The sequence below is a fragment of the Callithrix jacchus genome, chromosome 4 (assembly GCF_049354715.1).
Source record: "Callithrix jacchus isolate 240 chromosome 4, calJac240_pri, whole genome shotgun sequence".
Lineage (NCBI taxonomy): Eukaryota > Metazoa > Chordata > Mammalia > Primates > Cebidae > Callithrix > Callithrix jacchus.
Window position 1 is genome coordinate 154,805,705 of NC_133505.1, and position 6,000 is coordinate 154,811,704.

At 39.7% G+C, this 6,000-nt stretch overlaps 1 protein-coding gene across 2 annotated transcripts in view; it reads right to left on the reverse strand.

The window, feature by feature from the left end:
- The window catches only part of LOC144582363 (uncharacterized), a 42,966-nt gene extending 37,339 nt beyond the window's left edge, over positions 1–5,627 (reverse strand). For both annotated transcript variants that reach the window (XM_078370827.1, XM_078370828.1), the window contains exon 1: positions 5,198–5,627. The gene's annotated coding sequence lies outside the window, so the exon portion shown is untranslated. The remainder of the gene's footprint in view (positions 1–5,197) is intronic.
- Positions 5,628–6,000: the final 373 nt, after the last annotated feature.

Genomic DNA, 6,000 nt, shown 5'->3' on the forward strand with positions numbered 1-6,000 from the left:
GTTTAGCAGTTGGGAAAGAAAATATGAAAAAAGAATATATAATGCTGATTGTCACTGGACACAATTTTTAGAGGAGATTAGACCCTGGAGGACTGCAGTAAAAGGGTGCTAGAGCCCAGAACACACCATGCCTGAAACCTAACTTATATTTATTTTAGCCAGTAAATTCCTTTTCTTGACTAGAACAGTTTGAAGTAGCTTTTCTCTTATATGTGTCTGAAAGCATTCTAACTCACCTGGTGTGGACATGGTCAAATCTCTGCTCAGATACCTAGATTCCTTGTTCTATTTTTGTTCCTCATTTCTTATACCCATTTTGCTTCCAATGGGCTGTACCCATAACATTCCTCAGTCATTGCTCAAAGAGCTGGAAGTGACTTGGATTTACATTCTCCCCAGGGCAGGCTTTGGTCGTCTGGTACATGAGTATGAAGCCCTACTTCCCTGCCAAGTGAGACAAATCCTAAGCCACATTTTACACCATAAAGCTCACCTGTGAGATCTGCACCTTCCATTCTTTATTCAACATGTCAGATTTGCTTCCCAGTTTCTCCTGAGAGCACTTTTTTAACAAATGACTTGAGCACAAATTCTCAAACTAAGGCACATGCCAATCCCTACTGGGTGTTGAGTCCTATGTAAAGCACATGGTATGGGATTAATAAATGTGGCTGACCAGCTAAGCAGCCAGTCACCATATCTGAAAACTCTGACTGGTGAAGTGTCTCTGTATTAGCCTGTTCTCATGCTGCTAATAAAGATATACCCGAGACTGGGTAATTTATAAAGGAAAGAGGTTTAATTGACTCACAGTTCCACATGTCTGAGGAGGCCTCACAATCATGAAGAAGGCAAAGGAGGAGCAAAGTAACATCTTACATGGAGACAGACAGGAAGAGCTTGTGTAGGGTAACTCCCCTTTATAAAACTGTCAGCTCTCATGTGACTTATTCACTATCATGAGGACAGCGTGGGAAAGATCTGCCCCCATGATTCAATTACCTCCCACCAGGTCCCGCCCATGACATGTGGGAATTATGGAAGCTACAATTCAAGATGAGATTTGGGTGGAGACAGAGCCAAACCATATCAGTCTCTTATTTTATATTTTCAGTGCAATACCAAAACATAAGATGCATGGTAGAATCTAATTTTTTAGAGCTGAAGTCCAGAAAGATCATCTGGCAAACCAGTCATGTTACATGTAAAGAAACTGAAGTCTAGTGAAGCTACATAACTTACTCCAATCTCCTTGGCTGCTTAATGGCAAGGCCAGGGCTTGAAATCAGTGCTTTTTGTGTGCCTTAGGCCACCTACCCTAGTGCTGTGCCCAATTGTGCATTCCAAATATCTTAGTCAAATCACACTTTTTCTATTTAGAGACAAATTGTTTGCCTTTGTTGTATACAGAGACATGTGCCAATAGCTGAATTATCAACACTAAATATTGTCTATATGAATGTGATAAACATAAATTGATGATTCCTAAACATATGAACCATAGGATTAGTTAATTTCTGAACCAAAGAATAGCATAAGACAGAAGAAAATGTGACTCAGGAAGGTAAAGGGCATAAATTGTATTCTTAATTTATTGTGGACACATAGTAGGTAGTCAATGAATGTTTGTTGAACAAAGTATAGTAAGTTCCACAAGGGCATATGGAAGGGAGTTTTCTGGTGTCAACAGTGGAGAAGAGGTGGATGCATGTGAATTAAACTGAAACAGAGAAAATGGGCCTTTTGTGAGAGATGAAAGAGCTGAGCATTTACACAGGGGTGTGTGTGTGTGTGTGTGTGTGTGAGTGATGTTCTAGCCATATGTGTTTCTATCAATCTAACAAGGCCTTATATAAATATCTGAGCTAGGTCACAAGTTATTAAGAAAGGGACTGCCTGGCTGTTTGGAGCTAGCATTTTGATTAGATGCAGAGCCTCACTCCCTGGAAGTCAGCAGAAAGATGTCAAGTGTGATTAAGGAGAGATGGTCAGCACACTGGTGAATTGTTGAGATAACAGTTGGGACCATGTTCCATCCCATGCTTGGTCTTCACTACATGGAGATGGTCTCCCCACTGTCATCTTGGAGGCCATCAATTGTTTTGTTAATAAATTACTGATTTTTCTTACACAAATCCAGAAAGATTTTTTATTTGAAATAAATATGAACAATGACTTAGATACTCCAGGAGTTCGGTATATAAATTTAGAATGTACTTCACAGTGATCTCAATGACTTTGTCAATCTAGTTCATATCTGCGTGGATATGGTTTCTGTCCTATTTCCAGAAAAGATCATCTAAAGCGTATCTTTTAATGGAGGATAACCCAGGGGAAATTCTGTTCTAAAAAGAAAGAGAGGAAGAAAATATTTCCACACATCCATGGAGTATTAAAGATTAAACAGATATAAACTATAAATAAAATTCCAGCAACATCAATGTTTAAAAACCCATCTAATCTCTTAAAGCTGAGAGACAAGAAGATACAATGCTCAGATGACAGCATTCTAAACTTCTCCTTGTAGGCCAGCCATCATATGAAAAGAAAACAAATGTCAAGAGGAATCAGGGGAGTTTGCCATGAAATTAATCTTTGTTAAATCACTTGCTATGTTCCAGGTACCCTTTTACCTGCTTTCAACCTTATCTCATTTAATCTTCAAAACTGCCTCTTCAACAGTATCTGACATGTCAAGAAAACAGTTATCCAGTAAGGTAAAATAACTTCCACAAGGGAGCAACAATGGGTTTAAACTCACAATAGTGAAGTCTGAAAGAACAGAAAAAATGAATGAAGTAAGCTAATGAATTAATAATGAAAGATTTTTAAAACCTTTTTATAAGTTTATCAATATTTAGAAAAAAAGTTAAATCTAGGCCAGGCGCAGTGGCTCAAGCCTGTAATCCCAGCACTTTGGGAGGCCGAAGCGGGTGGATCACGAGGTCAAGAGATTGAGACCATCCTGGTCAACATGGAGAAACCCCGTCTCTACTAAAAATACAAAAAATTAGCTGGGCATGGGGGCGCGTGCCTGTAATCCCAGTTACTCAGGAGGCTGAGGCAGGAGAACTGCCTGAACCTAGGAGGCAGAGGTTGTGGTGAGCCGAGATCGCACCATTGCACTCCAGCCTGGGTAACAAGAGTGAAATTCCGTCTCAAAAAAAAAAAAAAAAGTTAAATCTAACATTTGGATTTTATCTTTAGAAGCGCAGGTGGTACCTTGAAAACTAAGTGATAATATGATCATTCAAGTTGAAAGTGTCGATGATTTGCTGTAGGATTAGCCACCACGTGGTCTTAGGTGTTCCTAGGCCGATGGGTACACCCAAGGATGAAAGATGGTTAGAAGCCTGGACCAAGTTCTGTTATTCATGGAGTTTGTTCTGCAAATTGAAAAAAAATGTCCCTTTGAAAGTTGACTAGAGTAAAATTCAATATATAAACTCTGCTTTTCCATCGACTCTCATTTGAAAGCAAATTATATTCAGTTAGTCGATAAATATTTGTTAACTTGTTCATTCAAGGCATGATTTCCATCAGGTTTTCCAAAAATGAAGACTAAGGTACAGCAGTGATGAAACCAATAACCTAAGGAAAAGATCTTCCTTATTTAACAACACAGAATTCATTTTAGCTTCATTTCCAACTCTTTCTCATTCTTTCTAATACTGCACACACTCAAACTGAGCTCACCATATCCACTCTTACTCTGCACCTCAAGCCATTTAGATTTGCCTAAGCAGGACCTGTTGACGGCTAGAGGAAAGTATGAGAAATTCAAGCTGCTGATACTACTTGTTAACATTAAGTACTTAACCTGTGCCAAGAAATGACCTAAGGTTTTAAGACGTATCTACTCATTAAATTATAATAAACAACCCTGAAAGTGGGTAGTTCTGTTATCTCTAATCTATCTACGAAGAAACTAAGCCACCATGCTGTGAAGGTCACAATCTCAGGAGGACAGGAATATTCTTTATGAGACAAGAGACAATGAAGATAGGTGGGGTAAAGACATAGATAAATTTTTAGATGAAATGGAGAGCAATTGAAAGAAATTATCTTGATCTTTCTGTGAAATAGGAGGCAATATGGAGAGAAGGAACTAAAACGAACAAACGTTACTATCCTTAGGCCCTCTGATGTCAAACATTTTGCATATAACTTGTACCTACTCCTTACTACAGCCCTTCCAGAAAGATATTAAGTTGTTTATTAAAATTACAAATTCAACATCGTTTACCGTCAAATATTGGTTCTAGCCCCTCTGTTATCTCACTATTCAATTCTCAAGTTGGTAGGAATGATCTTGAGAAATTTAGAAGTGCAGGAAAGGTTTGGAACAGTCACTGTAGGGAATGAAACTCATAGAAATGAGCAAAGGACTGCCCAAAAAGTTCTGAGCACCAGACCTTAGAATGTGAGGTCACAAAATATGATATTAACATGGAATTCCTTTGAGTGATTGAAGGATTCCCTATACAAGGCAGTGCTGAAAGCATGAAGTTGAAACTGGGAGATAAACAGGATGTTTCAAATCATGCTATTGACATTGGTGTACCCAAATACCTAGAGTATGAGGCAAAAATTATATATGATACATGCCATGAGAGAGGACCAGAGGTTCTAAAATCTCACATTTTAATGCTTCAGAATTGGGATATGTCTTTAAATGGGTGGCATCTTTGTCCACTGATGGTGAGGTCATCATCATAATGTAGTTGTGGTTGCATATTCTCGAACTTGGCCTGGGCCGAAGGACTGCATAGGAGTTATTCTCACTGTGGATACCGTGAGTTATAGTCCCATTTAGAATATCTGCTAAGAAAAGTACTCTATGGTTTCTCATTGAAAAAAGTTGCTGCATACATAAAAAAAGCGGAAATAGTGCTGTGAGGCATGTATGATATGTTAATAGAGGAAATATTTATATTAATGGAGTAAATGTGATCACAAGTCTGTATGTTTTTGTGAAGCAGCAACTCAAGTGCTTTGCATAACCTGTGCCAACAAGTACATGCAGCCAGTTATGTCTGTCCCTGAGACAACTGGAAAGGATTGCCTAGCACAGATCAAACAGTGCACCTGAAGGGAGGGGAAATTGCCAAATTCCTGGAAAGAGGCATATTCCAGTTATCTCTTGCTATGAAACAAATAGCTCCAAAACCATCCTAATAATTTTATCATTTCTCACCTTCTCTGGGTCAGGAACTCAGAAAGGGCTTGCCTGGGAAGTTCCGGCTTCATGTCTGTCATGCAGTTGCAGTTTGAAGTGTCTGGCGACAGGACAGTGGGGAGGCAAAGCAGCTGGAAGCAGGTCATCTTTCTGTCTTTCTGAAGCCACCACGCCTCTTCCTGTGATCTCTCTGCATGGGCTACTTTGAGCTTTGAAATAACTTGGCAGGGCCAGACACAGTGGCTCACACCTGTAATCCCAGCATTTTGGGAGGCCAAGGTGGGTGGATCACTTGAGGTCGGGAGTTCGAGACCAGCCTGTCCAATACAGAGAAATCCAAAAATAAAAATACAAAATTACAAAAATTAGCCAAGTGTGGTGGTGCATGCCTGTAATCCCTGCTACTCAGGAAACTGAGGCAGAAGAATTGATTGGAAGCAAAAGGCTTCAAGTGCTATACCTGGCGACCTATGAACAAGGCGGAAGCCAAATCTTCTTTTATGACCCAGCTTCCAGTGTCACATAGAGTCACTTCTGATGCATCCTGTTGGTTTCCAAGGGAGTCAGAAGCCATCCAGATTCTGGAGGAGGGGAATTAACTTCACCTCTTGATTGGAAAGTAGCAAGTTTCTAGAACATATGGTCTAGGAGATGTTGTTCCAGCTGTATTTGGAAAATACAATCTGCCGCTAGATGAAGGAAATGTCAAAGTGCCAGGAAGCTGGTGTTACCAGTTCATTCACTGAGCAGGACTGAACATTAAACATCGAAATTCCACTGAACTTCCTGCCGACTGAACAAAGCCATCTAACTTTCAGCCA